General features: G+C 40.6%; 1 protein-coding gene across 2 annotated transcripts in view; it reads right to left on the bottom strand.

Moving 5' to 3' along the window:
- Positions 1-15,764, bottom strand: part of peli3 (pellino E3 ubiquitin protein ligase family member 3) — a 34,326-nt gene extending 18,562 nt beyond the window's left edge. For both annotated transcript variants that reach the window (XM_018693883.2, XM_018693882.2), the window contains exon 1: positions 15,513-15,764. The gene's annotated coding sequence lies outside the window, so the exon portion shown is untranslated. The remainder of the gene's footprint in view (positions 1-15,512) is intronic.
- Between the last annotated feature and the right edge of the window lie 2,060 nt (positions 15,765-17,824).

The following is a 17,824-nucleotide window of genomic DNA, read 5'->3' as shown; positions in this document are numbered from 1 at the left end:
GCCCAGAGAGAAGAAGTGGAAACAAGAAAGAATCTCCTCTTCACAGGCTCTTACAGTCAACAACCAGATAGCCATCAACTGACAAACTGCCATATCTGAGATTCTTAACAAAGCCCGGAGGCAAGCAACCTTTGCCTGAGCAGCAGCCAAACAGAGAGGCTGGAGCAGGTTCACTGTTACTGCCATTCATTTCTACAAGAGCTTACAATGCCATCTTAAAGCTTTCCACTGGAACCCTGTCAAATTAAGGACCTGTATTCAAACACACTGAACTCAACATGCACCTGATATTACAAATACACAACACACCAACAAAATGTCCAGTGACAAGCATTTAAGAAACTGGCAAGAGAGTAGATGAAATATGATGACTGTGCTCAAAAGAGTGGGATCTGAGTCACTATGGATATTTTGACATTCATTTTACACAAGTCAAACAAAGTCAAACAAAGCTTGATCCCTGTCTCTGCACACACGTTCTGAACCAGTTCTTGCTGCTCAAGCCTATTATTAATCGAAAGTGGGCGAGACCACCTACACAGTGGAAAACTAGCAGTGCAAAAGCATGACAAAGCCCTACAAGCTTTGTTCTCCCTTTGAGCAGATTAGATAATCATCCTGGGAATGTAAATGTAATAATACTGAAAACACTATCCCAGGTTTGGACCTCTTCCTTCCTATTTGATTTGAATCATCAGCATTAAGGAAAAGTCCTCTCAGATCATCATCCATAGAAAACTAACCCCTACAGACGACACTACCCATAAGTGAACTGCATAGTCATCATTAGACATGATCATATGTTGGCCATAAAAAGCGGCCCAATGAGGAGAATACCTCCTCATAATCAGATGATGTATGGCAGTAAGCAGAACCAGCTAGTTGTGGTCATTTCATTACCCAGGCTCTCTGTTGCCCTGACTGGATATTGAGAGGTGGTAGTGATATAAAGGTGGAGGCAGAGTGGACTCAGGGAGCTGCATGGACAGAAGCAAATGTGGTGAGAGAATAAGATAAAAAGAAGAAATGACAAGTGGAGGAGAGCTGCTCAGGGTGCAGGATGCTGTGCTGTCTGTGGGAACTTTAAATGTTCTCTTAGTCCTGACATATTTATAGTTTTTTTAATATTTGTATTGTATTTATATTTTTTCATAAAATCTAAAAGTTAAAATTCCATCACCACTGCAACTTGGTCTGTTTTGAAAAAGATAGGAGCTGCCTGTCTGAACCTTTCTCTTCCAGTACCTATTCACCTATCCAATACCAGTGACCTCTATCTCTCTTAAATGTAAAGGTTGGGATGGGCTTTTTAATTACTTTTTGAAGTCGATTAATTAAGCCTAATTTAAGTTGATTAGTTGTGATGTCATAATTAACACATGCCTTCCACCCAAACCAAAATAAAAATATGTTGTCATGTCGAGTCACTGTTGTGTACAGATGAACTAACTTTACCTCCCAAGCCCTACTCATCAACAATGGACATCAGACTAGCAGCAATGTCCTCAGCAGTGTGTCACTCATCTACACGTGCTAGCGAGTGTACGGCACACATCCTGAAGTGTTCCAGTCATCGATGTAATGGCAGGTGAAAGTGACCAAAAAAATCTGACGTGTCCCTGCATCGGTTGCTACTTTGTTGGCTTCCATCAAGTTCTTTCACTGAGCTGTAGCTGCATATCGTCTGAAATCATTTAAGTCACCAAAGCTATTTGCTATCTGTTCCGGTCGTTTGCTGTCACTTGAGCTTTTCAGTCCTATAAATCCACAGTGTTTTCCGTAAGGTTTCAGCTGGATGGCTGGCCACTAAAACATTTTTAGTCAGCTACTTTCTTAATGTTTCAAGTCATGTCACCGTCACTCGTGTTTTAAACCAGATGAGGGATTTTTGTCTTTCGTCTGGATCTTCAGTTATCAGAGAAACAAGCTGAGAAAAAGCCGCTCAATGTCCTGTGTCTGCGTCACAGAGAAACACAGATTTTTTTTTATGTGAAACTGTTTTATTCAGTGATACCTTGGTGGATAATTCAGCTCCCAGTAAAAACCTCTTCGGCAATGAACACTGAAGGAATCTTAACCTAAAAATGAAAGCTGCAAGCAGCACTGAACAGGCCCTCGCACTACCCACCCCATGGCGGCAGTTGGATCTTAATGCTTGTCTGGAGATGACTATATGGCTATGACTCATATGACTATACCTGAATATTGGCATGTTGATGTGTTCAGGCCATGACAGTTAGCAAACATGTCAAGTCTGGGGCAGATTGGACAGTGCATGCAGGAGTTACAACAACTTCCTGTTTAATGGCGAAGGATCGAAATTCGTCATGGCGGCACAGCAAGGGCGTCCCATGAAGACTCACAGTCACCATTATCATCTTAATGCTTGTCCGACCACATTTGAGGTGAATCAGATCAACCCACTTAGATAAAACCTGCACCCTTCAAAGGAACATCAAAATTTTCGCAATTAGGCATCATGAAGGCCTTAAGGCTTTCCTACAAAGTCTGAAGTGGATCACATTGGTTGATATGATACAATCTGTAAGGAGTTTGAAAAATACAACGTTCCCAAATGCCAAAAAATGGCCAAATTGAGCAAAATTTTCAAATTAAAATGGCCAACTTCCTGTAGGAAGAGATTTTTTCGTGCATCTCGGCATGCTACGTAATACCTCCAATTTCCGGACAAACTAAGCCCAATGGCAAGGGGGTTTTGAAAATTTCCAGGGAGCACTATGGAGCCATTTTACAGCACCAATGAACGAGACCCATATCAGATGTCAATTTTCGGCAGTTCTGACGCGTGTGCAAAGTTTCATGAGATATGATAAATCTGTACGACAGGTTTGATCAAATACAATGCCTCGAAATAGCAAAAAATGAGCACATTTTCAAATTTTAATTGAAAATGGTCGACTTCCTGGAGGTTTTAGGCCATGATGTCAAAAGACTTTTTTGTACATCTCAGCATGTACAAATGTGTTGCGAATTTCTCCACCTACAACAAAGTAACCCCAATGCCAAGGGGATTTTGAAAATTTTCGAGGTGGGTGCTATAGAGCCATTTTGCAGCGCCTGTGCACGAGACCCTTAAAATACGTAAAGTTTTGCCAGGCCTGACATGTGCAAAATTTCATGAAGTTTTTGAGCATGTTTAGGCCCTCAAAAAGCGACTGTGCACAGGCATAATCGAGCAGTTCCAATAGGGCCTTTGCATGCTTCATGCTCAGGCCCTAACAAGCTGAGCATCTAGAAACATTAAAAACATTTTGAATGTTAAACTACTAAAACAATAACTCCTGCGAACACCATTAAGCATCTGTTCCAGTCTTTTTGCTTGTGCCATACAGAGCAAGATGCAGCAGAGATGCAGTGCTCAGCAGAAACAGAACCATAAACATTAGTTCTGCGTCTCTATGAAGTAAAACATTAACCTCCTCCCACCTCCACCTAAAAAAATTAGTCAATTAAAAATTGGTTGAAAATTAGTAAAAATAGATCTTTACTCCTTGAATAATTTTTTGTACAGTAACATGAAGCCAGGGCTTCATGCAGATACCATTAATGAAAAAACTGTATTTAATTAAGACTGGTCACAAATCCAATCCACGTACAAGTAAGTGACAGAAAAACGTACTGACCCCCAGAATCAATCTTCATATCGGACCGGTGCTTCTCTAGGAAGTCATTAAAAAATACCCCTGTGTCCCCTCCTATCAGATCCTTGGAAGTTACTATATATGCACAAAAAGGTCAAGGTCTTCTAGATGGCCTTGCTAGTAAACAAAACTACACCCTGGAGTGATATTAAAACTAACCAAGAATGAAATTTCATTCTTGTCCAAATAATGTTAATAGTGTTACTAACTAGTACTAACTAATATTAATTTGAGGTGCAGTAACTGTTCAGTATTTCACAGAGCTTTCATCTCTATTTCATGGTATTCATCAGCAAATAGAGTTGTTGCCTTCAACCTGTTGTTGCACAGCTCCATACCTCTGTCTCATGATGACAACTGAACAAACCTTGTGACAACTAAGGCAACAGAGGAAAAGACATGTAAATATTAAACCAAAAGATCCATCCAGATATAAAGAAAAAGCACTGAGAACGCCCTGAAACCCAGAGCTGTCTCCTTCATGCTGGCACAGATTTTCATTATCTTCCACTTCTCAGGTGCAGAGTGGATGAAAAGCCTCGGTCCAATGGTCAATGTCTCTGAGAGGTTAATAAATATTTTATGACAAATGTGGACCCGCTCTTATTTTCTACTTTTCACAGTCTCTCCACTGTAAATGATCTAAGAAAACTTCCCATGAGGAAAATATATAACAGCAAAAGAGGCACGGCTGCCATGGGTTAATGAGTGAATACAGCTAAGAGGGAAGAGGAGGAGTGGGAGGCGGGAGTCAGAGGGGGAGGAGTGGGTTTGAAGGGTAGGGAGAGGTGAAGGAAGGAAATACACCAAATGTTGAATGTATGTGTGCTGTGTGTATGATGAGGAGAGGAGGGAGGTGGAGTGTGTGTGTGTTCAAGAGTATGTGTCAGCAAGCGCATGTGCGGAAGTGGCGGGCTTTGGCAGTGATGGATTGCCTGCTCTGTACCACACATTTTCTAATCAACCCACAGCCACATCCTGGGGGTGGAGAGAGAGAGAGAGAGAGAGAGAGAGAGAGAGAGAGAGAGAGAGAGGGCAAGAAAGAGAGACAGAGGAGTGAAACAAAGAAAAGCCATCTGACAAAGGAAGACAAAGGAAGGAGAGAATAATAGAGAGAAATAGATGAAGGGAGTGCAGTCCATAGGAGCAGAGCAGAGTGGCTGGAGGGTCTGTGGTAGGAAAACCAGGTGCTGCTACTGCTGATGCTCAAGCTAAACACACTCTCACACACAGTATTACACAACACGACACGCTGCAAATAGCGCTGCCCTGCAAAATCCACAAAACCAGCCAACCAAAACCAAGCAACACAACACACTGAACCACATCATGACCACACAGCACCACTGTACACATCATACAGCAGCTGCTGCAATGTATTACAAAGCAATAGAAGATCACGCAACCAAACATACTCTATCACTATCATCAATACATCACAACTATACACATCACTACAGTATGGGTCTTATTTTCATTATTTCTCTGTGTCATTCTTTTGTTCTATTATACTGTAGGATTTGCTGCTTTTCTATTTGTTAGTTGAGGATGAATTGCTTAATCAAACAAGTAAGTGACAGAATAACAGGGAACAGGGAATCATTACACACAACTTCTTCACATTTTCTTGTGTGGTTATCTCATCTGTCAAACAACAAATGAATGTTTTGTCTGACAAACTGTACCCATACTATCAATGGTTTTGATATTGTAGCTCAACATTACCCCCTCTGTTTTGTTTCTCATTTGTGGTCTCTTTTCTTTTTCTGGTTTCCCTCTCCTCCACTTCCAGCATTCACTTTCTAACTGCCTACTCCAGAGCAGAGGAAGTGCAAGTGTGTGGAGTGGGTGGGAGAGAAAGAAAGAGGAAAGAGATTAAATGAAAGAACAGTCAAATTTGTCTGTTCCAGATACAAGTGAACAGAGAGCTAAATATATACTACAACTGACAAATGATCTCTGCTGTGAGTTATGACCTCATGACAAAACTCATCACACTGTCTCATTTGCAAGACATTTTAATTAAGATTTTTCACTGTCTCTGCATGTGTTCTTGGTCACTGAAACTGGCATAGTGCTTTTAGTTGGTAAGTCATATAGAAGATATGATTGTCTGATGTATTAGTAATGTATACATCTCAAATTATTATTATTACTATTACTACTAGTAAGAAGAAGAGCATTATGTAATATTAATCAAACATTTAACAGTATGAAACAGTAATTTATACACAGATAGTTTGTGTGTCTTTAAATTTGAAAGCATCAGAGAGCCAGTGAACACGTCTGCTCCACATTATGTAACACGTTACTGTAGAATCTTACAGGCCAGTGTTCTCAACAGTCATGTAACCCTCCCCCACGACATAATCCAGCCTCCACTCTTTCCACGTCTTTCATTTTTCTCTGTCTGCTTAGTTTGGTTTCATTCATTTTTTTCTGTTTTTTCTTTTATCACTTGTGGTGTTTTTAAGCCTTTAACTTGTGTTTATTTTTCCTACAGTCCTCCATACTGTAACTAGCTCAGGTTTCCTATCTATATCTATGAAAAATGGAAACACAAAAATTCACTGTTAAAACCAACTGTAATATTGTAGTAGGTTAATTTATGGTTATAAGGACTGAAGCTCATACAGGTACTATGGACAGCCTGTAGGTCTGCTTGGTAGGATGCAGGAGGCCTCATGTGTCGTAAAGCAGACCTGGACAGCCTGCTGCATGCAGCCATGTCATGCTGATGTGCATGTGTTTCTGCATCACAAATGTACAGTGAGCAATTGGGGAGTAACAGAATACATGCAACTGTATTTAATTAACTGTAATTTACAGTTACACTTTTAAAGTCAATAGATTACCTAAAGGGATAATTTATTTAATAATTTAGTCTGCATTATTCACTCTGAAATGTAGTAAGCAGTTGCAGTTTAGCTTTATGCTCGCTGATCAAATCGCCTACCTAGCGAGCTACCTACTTCAGATCAGCCTGTTAGCATAGCAGCTAGCTTGCTAAGCAGGTCTAGCTTACAAACAAACCACCGAATGAAGAACAGCCAATTTATAACATGATGATGAGTACTATATTTCTGGCCAATTATTTCTGTTCATCCATCCATCCATTATCTATACCACTAATCTGTTAGGTCGCGGGGGCTGGTTGTCCCAGCTGACACTGTGTTTAGAGGTGGGGTACATCCTAGACAGATCGCCAGTTCATCACAGGGCTGACGTATAACCATTCACACTCACATTCACATTCATTTAGAGTCACCAATTAACCTATATGTCTTTGGACTGTGGGAGGAAGCTGGAGTACCCCAAGAGAACCCACACAGGCAAAGTCCTGGGAGAACTGGACCCAGAACTTACCCAGAGCCTAGAACATTTACCTCCATTACCTGTTACTGTAACACAATGAGGAAGTAATGCAAAGTATTTAAAAGATGTTACTCACTTTGAGTAATCTAATGGAATACATTAAAATACACTTAAGGTCATGTATTCTGTGCTCTGTGGTAAATTACATTTTAAAAGTAACCCTTTTACATTTTACAAGTTAGAGAGAAAACGTGTCGTGAAATAATGCTTTACGTCACAATTCACTAAAGGAAACCAGTGGTACCTGCTACAATACAAGCTGTCTTATCTGTTGTTTGTACCTCCGTGAATTTTGTTTTGATGTGCTTGTGCCCCTTCCAGTGACACAGAAGACCTTATGCAACAGTTTTCACAGACTGTACAGTACTCCCCATGTCTAACAAAACTGAACATGTGTACAGTCCACAAAGTGTGCCTGTAAACTGATATTATTCTTCACTTGTTATAGAAGAAGTCAACTGCTACTACCAAAATCTGAATCTTTATTGTTATTGTACAACAACATTTTAGTGAGCAGCTTCCCACCACGGTGTAGTATCAAAAGATAAATAGACCAGTTGCTACAGCTTGTGTCAACTGGAAATTAGGTTGGGGAGATGGATATATCAGTGACTACTGTTTGGTTGATGTGAAATAAAATAGTTTCCAGCTTGATCCTAAGTTTGATACTGCACAGGGCAAAGCTATTATTTCCAAAGCAGACAGTGGATGCAGCCATGTGGCTAAATGATCCTGATTTTCCATAAAGTCTTGCAGCCAAAGTTGAACTTAATCTAACTTTTTACTCCAAATACACTTACCTTCACAGTAGGGCTGAACGACTTATCGAAACTGAACCGCTAACATGATTTGATTTAATGCGATTTGCAAACTGCAAAGACTGCCATTATTTTTACACCAGAGAGTCAGAGGATGGGTCATCACACTTTTTTCCAGCTGCCTCATAGTTCACACACAGAGCACTGCAGGAGCAACAGAGCAACAGGCTGTAAACTTATCTTGAAAAATGACCAAACCACAAAATTAACTGTAGAGTTAGATACTTGATGAAAATGAAGGAGAAGAGCGACAGAGCGATGAAGTGACAGCGCAACACAGGCAGTGTGAGTCGCTTCAATTCTCTCTGCTCTGGTGTCAGGTAAGTTCTACCTGCATGCCCGTCCTGAGAACGGACGCAGCTAAAGCATGAACTACAGATAGGACAAGTTAAAAGTGGCTGACAGTGTCAACAGGCCAGCACGAGAAATAACTGAGCTGTAACCAAGACGCCAACTTTGTCTGCAGTGTGTCTGCTTTACATATTTTGTAGTGGCCGCCTGCTGCGGGAAAATTATTGCAGCTGATATTATAAAGTTGCAAAATACCCAGTTGAGCCAAGAAGGAGAGAGGGAACGAACAGAATATGAGAGAAAATGGTACAATGAACTAGCTCACATTACGTTTGTATTTGTATTTTGTATTTAGTATTTTCTTCCAGGACAAATCCTGTAGAGTTTTAATCAGCTGTGTCTGTCTGTACCGACTCTCTGCGTGCCTGTCTGTCTCCTGTCATTTCCCCTTCAGTGTATCAGCATCTGAAAAATCACCACAGGCAGCAGTATGACTGATATAAAGTTACTGCAAAGAAGGCAGGTGAATGTAGTGCTACTGTTTGTTCTGTGAGAATTGTTCTTTGGTTCATTATGTGTATGTTCAATACCATTTTTTGTTAGAATAAATACATGGATTCATATATTTTCATTCTCCTCCTTGGATTAGTTCACAGAGCAGTTAACATATCAATATATTAAATGGTAATGCTCCATCACGTTTTACATGTAAATAGTGAATCCTGGACTGAAGCTTGATTTTCAAAATTATATCGCAAATCGCAATATCTGATAGAAAAAGCACAATTAGATTTTTTCCAAAAAACATTCAGCCCTACTTCACAGTACATGTCCAGTGGGATTCTGGCACTGTGGAAATTAGATTCCAAGGTACAGGTGTGGGTATGTTGTGTCACATGACTAACCAACATGTACATCATAAGTGACTGGCCCAGACAAAGGTTTTGATTGTAGTAACTTGATGTGTAGTCTTAAATATTACGTAGCACTAAGCTTATGGTTAGTTATACTGTTGATAATGTGACTGATGGTTCATTACAGTCTTTCCACTCTTTCATGGTACAGCTCTGGTATTACAAACAGTGAAACTTCTGGATTGTGTAAATTAGACACTATGTGATGACAAACACATCTAGTGTTATCTAGCTAACAATGGTGATAGTCTGTGTGTGTGTGTGTGTGTGTGTGTGTGTGTGTGTGTGTTTGTGTATGTCTGATGTGCTATGATGGAGTGGTGCTCCAGTCCTGTCTCCTCCTAAATAGCCTGGTTTCCTTGAAAAAGAGAAAGAACCAACAAGAATGGTAAATTCTCAGACAGAGAGAGACACAGAGAATGCATATGTGCACCTCACTCATCAGCTCTATCTGAATATCACAGGAGTCACATGACCATGCTTCCAAACAGGTCTACCCTGAGAATGGAGAGGAGAGTGAAAGGAAATGTTTGTGTTTGTGGACCTTTGTTCTCCTCCCTCATCATTACGCATTAGTCACTGCACTTCAAAAAAGCAGTCAACAACAGACAAGAGACACACAAACAGCTGACAGAAAAGCAAACATACCACTCACACCAATGTGTCACCATCATGGCTTCCTTTGTTAGCTGCCACACAAAAACACACATATACACAAAATGTCCTATTTGAAGCTGTGGAAGATTGTGATCTAAGAGACCTTAATACATTTTGTTATGAGCAGGGTGTACTAACTGTGGTTTTGGAATCAAATTCTTTCCATATTGGGCAGTTAGCTGTATCTGACTCTGATATGTTTTTAACTAGCTCCTGACAGTGCTCATACAGAGGACTTCTACCACGACAGATATCGATTATGGATTAATTCATGAACGAACCCAGGGCTTACAAACTAACAATATATTTTTATGAATAAATGCTCTGTAAGGTACAGAGTAAGTTTGAAATTGCTTAAGCTGAGTTGACAGCTAGCTAGCTTACGGTAGCTATCTAATGTTATGTGCACAGCAGAGGGAAAAATGAAAGCAACATGTTGCAGTGATACTCAGTTTTTCTAGTACTATGAATGTTACCAAGAATGAGAATTACAAACTTTGTTATTACAGATGACAAGTTTATTGAGATACTTTAAGGAGGCAAAAGAGAGAGAAAGAAATGAGGGCCCGGCATTAGAACAGTTCAGAGGAAGACAGGGACAGAGGCAGCAGGAGTGAGAATGAGGGCTTGTAAGTTATGATGTAAGTTATGATTTTAATGTAATATGTTACGTCACAGGTCTACACATTCAATTAGCTAATTAAATATCTATATCTCTTCATCATAGACCATAGAGTGTGTGAATAGAACTTTGTGCCCTGTATTGGGTCAATGAATGTCTAATATTGTGAGTATTTGGTTTGGTGGAAGTCCTGGGGTGGTGTGGTCAGGCTATATCCTTAAATCTTAGACCTAAGGTCCTGCTCCCAACAAGTGTTAGCTCCTGCATACTTTTTAAAACCATGATGGTGAACTGAATTCAAATATGTGCCTATACATGTGTTATGTTCCTGGAGTGAAAACCAGGGGATGAGGGGAAACAAATAAAAATGTCCTGGGGGGAAAAAGAGAGCAAACAACCGACCCGGCTCCACCTCCAGAGGCACTTGGGTCAACTTCTAACTTGAAGGGAGTTGGGTGCAGCAAGAACAGGGGCACTACAAAGGATGGACTTTGCTGCTTCAAAAGCACGCTGACACTCTGTAGTCCACACAAAGGGGACATTTGAGCTACACAATGAGGTGAGGTGGCAAGAGAAGCACAGAGAAGTTTCTGCAGAAAGCTGTTCAAACATATATCATCAAGATATACATTACACTAAGGAACACCACACAATACTTCATGCATCAAATGCTGAAAGGTAGCAGGAGCATTTTTCAAGCCAGATGCCATCACGGTGTACTGCATGAAGTGGCTGGGGGTCACAAAAGCAGAGATTTCAGAGAACCTGGGAGTTAAAGGGACCTGCCAATATCCTTTTAGAAGATCTAGCTTTGTGATAAAGGATGTTGGACTGATGCTATCAATGCAGTCTTCAGTGCAGGGCAAAGGAAAACAATCAGGCACAGGCACTGGCACTAGGGCTGTAACACGTGATTAAGCCCATGGCATCTAAATCTCACTCCAGTCAGGTACCCAAAGTTGGCAACCCTGCTATTATGCTGCTGACAATTAGCTAATACCACTAATTACCTGTTAATTTGACTAGTTGTTGAAAATGCTTCTTGTATTGCCACAACTAAGACATTTGCTGCTATTATTGAAGCTATGCTACTACTGCCTGTCCTGTCACCTAAGTTAGGGATATCCTGATCCAATCTAAAGGATCAATATTGGAGCTGATCCAGGAATATTTCAATGGATCGGTACTGGTAAAGTAATGCAGATGAAAATATGATCCTTTCATTACTGTGCTCTGCTGTGTTCTGTCTCCCTCAGCGTGCTTGTATTGCAGCTCCTACCCCTTGAGTTAGCAGAGCACTACAGTCCAGCCTCCTGCTGCATAAGCCAGTGAGAATTAGTGTGTGAACGTGAAATATTAATTGGACACAGCACTGAGTGACTCTGAGTTCAGACACTGGGGTTGCAAAAATACACAGGTTCACTAAGCTCAGACGCTGCAAAGCAGCATAGAAAACATTCAGCAGCAGCTTCTCATTTTAGACTAAATTCAATTTCACTGTTGATGGTCTGTGTGCTCTTTGCAGGCCACTGTCAGCACCAGTCAAATGTAGATTGCGAGAGAAGAACCTCCACTCTGTGACACCACTGTAAAACCATGTGAACGGACAGTGACACGTCTTGTTTCTAGCAGATCATATGAGGTTACTGTCAAGGGTTGCATTTTTTAATTCATATCATATCAATAATCCAAGCTCATAAACTACTCTATTTTTGAACCATGATCTTCAGTATTTGTATGAAGCTCACAGAAATAAGGTGTGTAAGATTAACTAGTCTACAGCTGTGTTACTTCAATGTGTCAGATATACATATATACATATATATATATACATACATATTTAGAGATTTAAGTAACATAAAAATCAGATCAGACTCAGTATCAGCAAGGATTGGGGCCAAAAACACTTAATCTGAACATTCCTAATTTATAGTTAATACTACTTAAATTCTACTGTACTGTTGCAGGCACTATTACTACTAAATCTATTACAGTCAGTTGTATTACTACTACTGCATCCACTATTCTATTACTGATGCTAATGTTATAGGCCTTACAGCTACTTCAACCACAGATACTGCAACGGCTGCTGCTACAGCTGCTGATATCAGTATGTCAGTATCAGTGACATACTGTTACTGTATCTACTAATAGTAATGTTATGACTGCAATCGATGTTTCTAAAACCATCACTAACTAACACGTTATATACGTCTTAAGTTCTGTAGCATTAGCTAACATTAGCAACATTGGCTACTGATCATATCTACTAAATATGGTGACCAGATGCCCTGAAAAATTTGGAAAAGTCTGGAATTATGAGAAGTTATTAAGTATATAATATGAACAAAAAAACAAAGTTGTCTGTATGCTGTGAGACTCGGCTTGACACTTGAAGCTAAAAATGCTGGGAAGACCTGACTTGGTGATACAATACTGAAAAATGCTGATCTTGAACATATCGTATATTTTACAGTGCTGCCAAATTGTAAGAAAAGTTAATAACAGAGACACACACAACACTTTCATTAAATTATCTGTTAGCCTACAAGAATTAGTATAGTTTCTTTTTATGTACATATATAAGATATACACTGATACACTAAAACCGCTCTGACCTATCAGGGCATGGAAACAGGACCTCTGAGGGTGTCCTGTGGTGTCTGGTACTGGGATATTGGCAGCAGATCCTTTTGGTCCTGTTGGTTGCAGGGTGGGGCCTCACACATCTGACTTGTTCTGGTGCATCCCACAAATGTTCAATCAGATTTGGATCTGGGGGATTTGGAGGCCAGGTTAACACCTTGGGCTCTTTGTCGTGTTCCTTGAGCCATTCCTGAGCAGTTTTTATGGTGTGGTTGGAGCATTGTGCTGCTGGGGGAGGCCCCTGCCACTGGGGAGTGCGTTTGCCATGGGGAGCTGTGCTTGGTCTACAACAATGTTAAAATGGGTGGCATGTATCAAAGTAACATCCAGATGAATATCAGGCCCCAAGGTTTCCCAGCAGAACTTTGTATTGTAAAGAGATGATTAATATTATTCACGTCACAGGTCAGTGGTTTTAATGTTATGGCTGATCAGTGTAATTAATAAAAATCCTTCACATTTCTCTAAAATTTTTGATGTATTATTGATGTGTTTCCATAAATATTGTTGCTGTTATTTAAACTGGACAAATTTGCGAAAAAATATCTGTGTTTGTATGCTTCTGCAGCTTAATGACAAGCTTAGTTGCTGAGAAGACATATAAAATGACAGTAATGTACCTGTCACTGCTGCGTAATGGTTCACACAGCCAGGACACTGTGCTTCATATCATCCTCAGAGCCAGTCTATATATTTTATCCATCTATAAATGATCTTCATAACGACAAATTCTGAGAGTTTTTAGTCATTTAAACTGTCTGACATTGAAAATGAAGCCTTCTGTTTGAGTCACTGGCTCAGTTGTTTCAACATGAAAATGCATGTGACTGCTGTAAAAAGCAACTGAACCAGGTATGACGTTAAACAATGTGAGACAGGTGAACTGTTTGTTTCCTCTGAAAAAGCTAATACCAATGACTGTAAAAAACATGGATTACATGACAACTCCCCAAAGGTGAAGCTAAAACATTTTGATGACGTTGTATCCTTTTCCTGATGACAGACAGCTAACTTCATGAACATAAATAAGAAATTTTACTGTTGAGTTTGGTCTGTTATGTTATGTTACTGTTCGTTGACACTGACTGTAACATAGTGGCGGACACGCCCCCTGTGGTCACGTGACAACAACCCCCCCGCCCCCCGTCCTGAAATTCATCCATTCTCACCTGGTCACTATTGTCATACCAGACCAGGTAAAGCTGTAGCAGCAAAAACTCAGAATGTATTGACTTGAACAAGGGTTTGTTTTATTGTGGGTGAAATAACTTTTCCTTAATAAGAGGAAGACAGTGTCATTTTTTTCATAAGTAACAGGCTCTTCAATCCAACATCTGTAACCATCTTCAAAGTGAGTCTGTTTGAGCTCATTCTCACAATTTGTGAATAAAGCTCTAAATAACTGTAATGTAGCCCAGACTTATCAATCATCTTTAACAGCTGTCCCACAGAATGACAACAGCACACAGAGCATCTCTACATTAAATAAAAACAACAAAGTCCATCATATTCATTAATGCAGAGACTGACATCTGCATTTACATATTTTGGCTTCACATATGTGCAGCAAGCACCTGTCATGATCCTGTTTACCACAAACACTATCACCACCATGTCTGAGGCCCACTGTCATAGTAAACTGTCATCTCCCAGCAAACTACAAACATGAGTCATTACTCAGCACACTCTGTGGATCATGAATAACACAAAAGCTCTACTTTTTGTTTTGTGAGCCATTCTGTGCACATTTTCCTAACTATCCCACCAAATCCCATCCTTTAAGCATCCTGGAACAATCTAGAAGCTGGGAAATGATACATGGAAACATGCAACAGAAATGCAGGATGATTCAAACATGGCCTCTTTCTCCTATTATTATTCCTGCTCTGTCTGTGAGGATTGCAGCAGATTGCGTTTTCCCAGGGCCATGCTGTGTGAACGGACACGTATTTCTCCTCCTCTCTGTTAAGACATGATGAGGTAGCAGCCTGATCATATTTGGCCATAGACATGATTCACATGAAATAGGGGAGAGGAGAAATTAGCATCTGTGCAATTTTTTTTTATTTCTTCCTCTTCCTCAGTGTCTGGAGACATAAACAGCCTATTGTGCCTTTGGATGGGTTTATACTCAGGGGGTACCACCGCACAGACAACACACACCACATATACGAAGCTATCAGCACGCACACACACCCTCCTTACGCACAAACACACGTTTCCCTATCACACACACGCACAGTCATGTAGAGGTAAATAACAAAAAGGCTTCCAGCGATTAATAAGAACTAAATCCTATAAAATCCTCTGGGCATCACTCACCAATCAATTTACCTGATAAACACTGACGTCAGCGTGAACAAAGGTAAAGTCAACATCCAGAGATTAAATAGAGACTTTCACCTCCATCACTCCCTAGAGGAGCAGACAACAGGCCAGCTGACGGCTCCTGCCACCTGCTCTGCTGTGGATGAAGCAGCTATCAGAAACATAGAGGATGGGACAGATGAGATAAACAGGCCTGTACCCGCTGATGTTTGCCAATGGAGGTCGGGTTCGCGTCTGTGTGTAATTCCTCCCCTGGATGCGAGGGTTCGTGCGGGTTCCGTCAGTCCCCGTGAGGTCTTGTAAGCGTGAAGACGGAGAACAGGAGAGTAGAAGAAGAAGGAAGAAGAAGAGGAGGAGGACAAGAGGAAGAAATGCAGGGCTTCTGGAGCATTAGCATCACTTCTCCGTTCACGTTTCACCGGAGACTGAGAAACGTTCATTCCTCCCGACTATAAGAGCAGACAGCCCGATGTCACGCCTACCCACCCCCTCCCACCCCACCCTAGCTTGAGAGAGAGAGAGAAAAAAATCTTGTAACACGAGTATTGTGTTGCCTTTAAGTGATCCTGGTAAATTCGGATTCTCATTGATTCAGAACTTCGTTATCGAGGCATCATCACATTCATGTTCCTCTTTAAATGAATTGCAGTCATCAGTGATCCTGGTGATTTTTCATCTAATGCCATCATCAGGTTAAAAATGATTATTTGTCCTAGTGCTGAATTTGAACTACAGAGTTCGAAACTGTATTATTAATTTGAATAATTGAATCATATTATTTGAAATTGTATTTTTAATTTGAATAATTACACTATGAAACAGAATTTGATTTGCATAATTTGGAGTTGAATGTAAAATTCTGTTCTCCTAATTTTTCACATTATGTTCTCACATTTAAATTTCAGTTCTCAAAAATTCAGTTCATAAAAATTCAGTCTTCTGTCGCACACATTTGCGGCATTGACAAAGAGCAGTAGAGTGCAGAATGCAGTGCTGCGGTTGAATAGTCAAAAAAATCTCCTTTCCTAACCACTATTCCTTGACCTCGATGGAAAACATCATGAGGTCAAGGAAAGACGCAAAGGACAATTGAAAGGAAGTAGTAAAAGAGAACCATGGTATTTACAGATTCAGAGTGCACTTACATTGGGTGTTTTTTAAATCTTAATTATAACACATGGAGATGTACAGTGACAAACTCAGTGCTGCAGGCTACAATTCAATAGGGCTTCCTGACACTTAATAAAGGAAAAGAGCAGTGGCTCTGCTCCAAGCTCCCTCCAGATGTCCATGTTCCTCATCCTATCTCTAAGGGTAAGCCCAGACACCTTGCAGAGAAAACTCATATCAGCCGCCTGTATCCATAATCTCGTTCTTTTGGTCACTAGTCCAGACCTTGTGACCATAGGTGAAGGTTGGAAAATAGATCGACTGGTAAATTGAAAACTTCGCCTTCTGGCTCAGCTCCTTCTTCACCACAGTTCTCTGGTACAGCAACCACATTATTGCTGACACCGCACCAATCCGTCTAGTCCGTGTCTTGCTCCATTGCACCCTCACTAGTGAGCAAGACCCTGAGATACTTAAACTCTTTCACTTGGGGCAGCAACTATCCACCCACCCAGAGGGAACAATCAGTGGCCCTGGTACCCCATAACCCTGCAGTATCCCCCACAGCGTTCCTTGGGGGACAGGGTCATAAGTCCACAAAATACACGTAGACTAGATGGTCAAGTTCCCATGACTCCCTCAGCACTCCTGCAACAGTAAAAAGCTGGTCCACTGTTCCACGGCCTGGATGGAATCTGCATTGCTCCTCCTGAATCAGAGGTTCGACAATCGGTCAGAGCCTCCTTTCCAGCATCCTGGAGTAAATTTTCTCAGGGTGGCTGAGCAGTGTGATACTCTGATCATTGGAGCACATCCTCCGGTCCCTCTTTTTAAAAATGTGACACCAAAGAGGTGTGTCAACCAAAACAGTCCCACAATGTCCAGAGCCTCGATCCAACTCACCACCAGATGCTGATCAGTAGACAGTTCGGCCCCTCGAGTGCCCAAGATATTGGCTGCAGATCAGGTGATACAACCACAAAGTCAATCATCAATCTTTGGCCTAAGATGTTCTGGTGCCAACTACATTTATGAGCACCCTTATGCTCAAACATGGTGTTTGTTATGCAATCTATACAGAAGTCCAGCACCACTCAGGTTCAGATCAGGGAAGATCTATTTCTAAGATAAATTACATGCAGAACTATTGCCAGTAGATTAAATGTGATTAAGCACAGCTAGATAACAAGAACAGCATTGAATATCGATAGCTAACGTTTCTTAGTCAAAGCAGTTTTGTAAAATAGGCAAAGCTTTGGACACAATTTAAATAACAAAATCAAAATGTTGATAAAACTAAAATATAATATATATAATATATATTATTATGTCATGTATATGTATAATTCCCAATGATAAATTATCATTACCTACAAGTTTGTGGCTCAATGGGAAGTGAAG

This window comes from Lates calcarifer, linkage group LG14 (assembly GCF_001640805.2).
Source record: "Lates calcarifer isolate ASB-BC8 linkage group LG14, TLL_Latcal_v3, whole genome shotgun sequence".
Classification (NCBI taxonomy): Eukaryota; Metazoa; Chordata; class Actinopteri; family Centropomidae; genus Lates; species Lates calcarifer.
This window is presented reverse-complemented; position numbering and strand designations above follow the sequence as displayed.